Source organism: Desmodus rotundus, chromosome 2 (assembly GCF_022682495.2).
Source record: "Desmodus rotundus isolate HL8 chromosome 2, HLdesRot8A.1, whole genome shotgun sequence".
NCBI classification, from domain to species: domain Eukaryota; kingdom Metazoa; phylum Chordata; class Mammalia; order Chiroptera; family Phyllostomidae; genus Desmodus; species Desmodus rotundus.
This window is the reverse complement of record NC_071388.1, coordinates 30,632,267-30,638,014: the sequence shown is the minus strand read 5'-3', so window position 1 is coordinate 30,638,014 and position 5,748 is coordinate 30,632,267. Positions and strand designations below refer to the sequence as shown.

General features: G+C 41.9%; 1 pseudogene; it reads left to right on the top strand.

The window, feature by feature from the left end:
* Window positions 1-3,710: 3,710 nt before the first annotated feature.
* On the top strand, window positions 3,711-5,108 carry LOC112309212 (probable inactive 1-aminocyclopropane-1-carboxylate synthase-like protein 2; annotated as a pseudogene).
* Window positions 5,109-5,748: the final 640 nt, after the last annotated feature.

Below are 5,748 nucleotides of genomic sequence, written 5' to 3'. Positions count from 1 at the left end.
CCATATGTGGGAATTTATTTTCTTGATTCTTTTCCTTCCCCTGCCCACCCCTTCCCTCCCCTCCCTTTCTCTGTAGTTATTTAAAAAGCTTTCTAACAGAACAGTTTTTAAAAGAGGAAATAAAATATTTAAGTGATATATTCCCAATTGACTGGTTTCTTTAAACAAATACATTTATCTTAATAAACTTGGGGGTAAAGTCTGGCATGAATATACCAAAATTGAACCTATAATTAGTTTCTTTTACAAAATGACTTACATGATAGGACAGGATAAGGAAATAGCTTCAGGACTTCAATATGATATTGATTCAAAATCTAATGAGTCAGTACCTAATAGTGAGAGTTTGGGCCAATTCTTGGGAGTTTAGTCAATTGCAAGTTAGAGGGCACAGTCCCCAAGAATACCCTCATGTTTGATACTAATTGCAAGTTTGCAGGTATTTAAAAACCCATCTCAGGCTCAATAATTCCCTAGAAGAACTCACAGAACTCACAGAAAGCTGGTGTATTTGGTCATAGTTTATTACAGGGAAGGATGCAGGTGAAATCAGCCAAAGGGAGGAAGCGCATGTGGCAGAAACAGAAAAGAACAGACATGGAGCTCCCATCGCCATCTTCCTGTGGATGCGTTGCCTTCCTGCCTCTGTGTGACAGGACAAGACACACAGAGTGTCGCCAGTAAGGGAAGCTCACCAGGTCTCAGTGCTCAAAGATTGTATGGGAGCTCCATTAATAATAGTATGATTGAATGATTGGTCACATGACTGATTTCCATCTCTGGGGTGACTGGTGCCATGTGACGCAAAGCCCCCATCCTAAATCTCCTGCCATTCTCACATCACAATTATGAACCCAAAATTAACTAATAGATATGAAAGTACTTCAAAATGTCATAATTGTACTACAAATAAAAGTATTAGCTTTTTTCCGGTAGGCTTCCTTTCAAAATTCAGACAAGTCCTCCCCCACAAAAAAAGTCATCATTGTTATGATATAATTCAATTGTGCCTTAAAATGTAGAAATTATTTTAAATTAGTTATTTACGGTAAATGAACAGTTTTGCAATAAAATATTGTTAAATATTAATTAATAAATATTAATGAAATATATCACGGTATGATGACATAAATTAATAAAAAGCTATTTTATATCTAGTGATTGACAGTCCAAAGAAAAAGCAACACTGTTAGTGTATAGGACATAATGAATTCAGTCTATCACCTCTTCTCTTTAATGTTCTCCATGAAGCTTCCCTGGCTTTATTAACACTTTGTGAAAACTTCTAATTCTTAGGAATGAGAAGATTCATCTTACTTGCAAAGAGGAAATAGAGCGAACATGGGAGAAAAATTCCTTCCTTCCTTTTTTCCCTTTCTTTCTCTCTCTTTCTCTTTTTGTTTGGACTACCTTCATGCATTTTGAGAAGTTCCAATTAAAAAATTTTAGTGGGGAAGAATAACAGGATAGCACATTACTTTGAACATTTATAAATGGGATTAAAAAATGTAACCTCAAGTTTTTAAATCATGCATAAAACTATTTTCCTGTGTTCATAGCATTCTATTAGAGCTAGCAACTTTGTATTGTTATTCATTCCCTTAACCTGCACAGAAATCCAATGGATGCCACAGAGAGATAAAACCTTTCAATAAAACCTCTAACTAAAGAAAAGCCATGGGATAATCTAAAACTGAATGAATGGTGGAGCAGTAGCGAGGTCATGCCTGTTTGCTTGGGTCAGAAATGTGAAAGCGACAACAGTGGAATGCAATAAAGGATGCTCATCAGGCTGGCCACGCTATTGCTGCACCTTTATGAGTGAGGAGTCTGAAGTAGCACACAGAGAAGAAGGCTTTAGAGGCAGGGCTTTTTCAAGTCTTTATCCTCTCATGAACGTAACACCAATCCAAAGCCTACACTTCCTCATTCAGAAACTGAGCATAAGACCTGCGCTCAGTTCTAGAAACTGAATCTTGAGCCAAACAACACAAAGACCATAGAATTTGCCCATTAATAACAGTTACATGGAACCCGAGGGCTGCCCTGGGTTCTGATGTTTCTAACACTAAGTTTTCCATTATTTCTTCAATTTTTCTGAGTAACCCTACCTAACCTTTCAACAGATCCCAGAGACATTTTACTTTTTCTTGTGTAAGTTAAAACTGGTTTCTGATGCGTGCAATGAATGAGCCCTGACTGAAACACATCCTGTATCCAAGAATGGTAGACAGTCACACTACTGATGTCTTTGGTCAAGAACCTGTCAAGTTGACCGGTGAAATTTTTTCATGCACTTGACAAGAACTTCAGTCCTGTAAGAGATCCAGAAAGTGTATGAAGACATGATTCCTACCCCAGCCCCGAGTAAGCTTTGGATAAAGCCAGGGAGAGAGAAATAACATATGAGAAACAATTACAGAATTATGAATAACTGAGTTACTAAAAATAAATCTAATTTTTCTGTGGAAAGGGAGAGAATGAAATAGAACTAAACCTCAAAGACTTTCTGAAGGAAGATCAAAATTGAGTACTAACTATAATCTAAATAAATGGCCGCTGTGATTAGGAGTATAAATAAATGAATCTCCATAAAAAAATAAATACCTAGTACATACACTTAAACAAGACCAACAAAATCCATAGTGTCAAGAAATGTCTTTGGAGGGGGATCATGAAAAGAGTCAGGGTCTCCATCAATAAAATGCACATTAATAATGCAGTTGGCAATGTTCAAGTCCATTAAAAAGGTGCAAATAAGCAATCCTACCTCTGTTCATCACCAGGCATACCTTATCCAAAAGTCTCCGAGTAGTCTTCAGGAAATGCATGAGCTGGAGGCTAGCGCAGAAAAGAAACAGGACAGATCCACATAGGGGAGAAGACGGAAAAGGGAACCTACAAGAGAAGAGTGGAAATAATGTCAGGAAGAAGGAGTTAAACGTAAGGGAGAAAAGTTACAGGAGAAAAAACATCTCAGAGAGGTAGTATTGCAAAGGTTTCAGAAGTGACAGATTTGCCGTTGATGCAAAACACGAAGTACAAAGTAAGAACTAACAATAATTGAAAACAATTTTTGTGTACACTATTAGACCTTGGTTTTTTAAAGTCAAACCCTTTAATTTGACAAAAATGTTTTTTGTTTATTTGTTTTAACGGGTCCCACCAGATATAAATGTCTAGGACTCAAAGATTTTGTGAATGGCTTGAATGAGGGATGGGCCACTGCCTGGGGCAATGTCTCCAAAGGATAAGAACAGGAGAGAAAACCTAGGGAGACTGAGACAATTGTACTTGCCAGATGTCATACTGTCTAAGATCAGAAGACACACACTGACAACTAGGGCAGCTATATAATATATTGTCCAACTGGGACCCCTTTGAGAGTTCTATGGGGTTATTAATAATTGTATGAGAAGGAAGATTAGTGAGAGGAGGAGGGTGGTGGGGAGTTGTCTGAGCCCCGATGGTCAATGACGATTTCACGGGGCATAAGGATTTTAGATCAAAGTCTGGTGACGTGTGAGTCACCAACAGACGCCTTCCATAAGCCCTGTGGCCAGATGAGGGGCCAGGGCTGAGAAACCAGAGCCTCCACAAGTAGCCTGGAGCTCCTAATGCCTCACCCTTCCCTGGACTCTAGGGGTGACTTTGGAGGTGGGTAGCAGGCCCTGTCCATGTCCATGCAATCTGACCAGCTAAGTCACCAAATGAGTGATTCGTAAGCTGCATTTGTTAGTGATGATCTGACCAATCATGGGATTGGTACCTCTGCCTTATACCACTCCAGCTTCCAGGCCTGCACGACCTACCAAGTGACAAGTACCATGGGGACAAGAACATCTTGGGCTCATCAACCTTGGTATCACTGAGAACAAGCTCTGCACTTATCTGAGGGCTGAAAGGTTGAGTTGGAGTGACATGAACTACACTGATGCTCTTCCTTCTGGAATATTCCAACTGGAGAGGATAAGCATTCCTGATGGAAGAAGTGGCCCAGTTCCTGACCTACTACTGCCTGGCACTTGTCCAGCTTGATGCAGAAAGTGTGGCTGTTCTACGTGGCTGCTGCACTGTCTTCTCTGTGTTGCCCACAGTTCTGTGTGATCCAGGTGAGGCCTTTCTGACCCTCCCCTCCTTCCATGCTGGCTTCCCCTCTATTTCCCACCTGTATGCAAAAGTTGAGCTCATTAATGTCCACCGAGACAGTGAGATCACTGAGGTGAACACCCACCTGTTCCAGCTGACTGTGGACCAGTTGGTGAAAGCCTGCTTGAGGCTAGGCTTAAGGGGGAAAAGGGCAAAGGCCTTGTGCTCATCAACCCTCAGAATCCTCTGGGAGGCATCTACTCCCTGGACTCACTGAAGGAATACCTGGAATTTGTCAAGAGGTACACCCTACCTGTGATCATAGATGAGATTTACATGGAGACTGTGTTTGATGAATCCGTCACATTCCACAGTGTTCTGACTGTGGGAAGTTCCTTTGACCCCAATAGAACTCATATAATCTGAGGCACTAGTAAGGATTTGGGGATCTCTGACTTTGTTTTGGTGCTTGGTATACCCACAACAAGGAGGTAGCCTCTGCCGTGAGCCCCTCGGGCTTCCTCTACAGCACCTCTGACATCACCAGCACAGGCTGTGTCAGGTGCTCTGGGACAGAGAATGATTGACACAGTGCACCTGCCCACTAATTGCTCCCAGCAGCAAACAGCTTACAGGTGCATCACTACCACCTGTAAGGATCCCTTTTCTCTGGCCTCTATGTCTGGATCAACTTAAAAGAGTACTTGGACCCATGCACATCTGAGACAGAGCTGCTAATCTAGCTCTGCTTCCTGGACAACAGGCTGATACTGTCCCCTGGAGAGTCCTTCATGGGGAAGGAGCCTGGCTGGTTCAGCCTCACCTTCGCGGAGAAGCCCCTCCACCTAAAAGTTGCCATGCATCCATGCTCTCCAGCACTAGCCAAGCAGAAGCAGGATTTGATGCAAACACACATGAAGGATGTGCAGAGGGAGAGAAGTCTGCCTCCCAACCAGCAGCTGCAGCCACTCACAGGCTCAGGGGTGCCTGACCTCAGCCTCTGGTCCAGAAGGCTGTAGTAATGACCTGCTCTATGACAGAGCAAACAGCTGTCTCCCCAGAAATGGGCTCATTTGACACAGTCATCTCCCTCCTTAAGCTGAGCATCTGCCACTTTTGGAAGCTTTGCATTTTTTCATTCTTTTCTAACCATGTTGTGGTGTGAAATGATTTTAGGAGGTTTGGGGTGGAAAAGCCTATAGGAATAGAGGGAGCTCTGGATGAGTTTTATTTTGTATCCTATATATAATAAATTCCATGTTCTCCTAAGAGTGAATAATTGTGTAAGAACAAGGCACAGACCACATAAATACATAGTCAACCCTATTGATAAGCATTTCAGGGAGAGAAATGGGGTAAGCCTCCCAAAAAGCACTGGGCAGTTTGGGCAGGTAATTTTTGGCTGAGTATTATGCCGGCCTAGGCCCCAAATGATTGCTCAGACAACTGTCAAACAGAAAAGGCCCCTTCTCTTGTAGTCCCCAATTCCTGCCTCAGTTTACCCTGTCAAATGTGCTGAACACATATTTCAAGAGTATTGATTTGAAAGGGCACTACAAATGATTAGTCTGAATTTACCACATGCAAACATACATTGAATAGTAAGAAGAGATTCTAGAGAGGCAAGACACTCTTTCTCCGCATTTCCCATCTGTACAA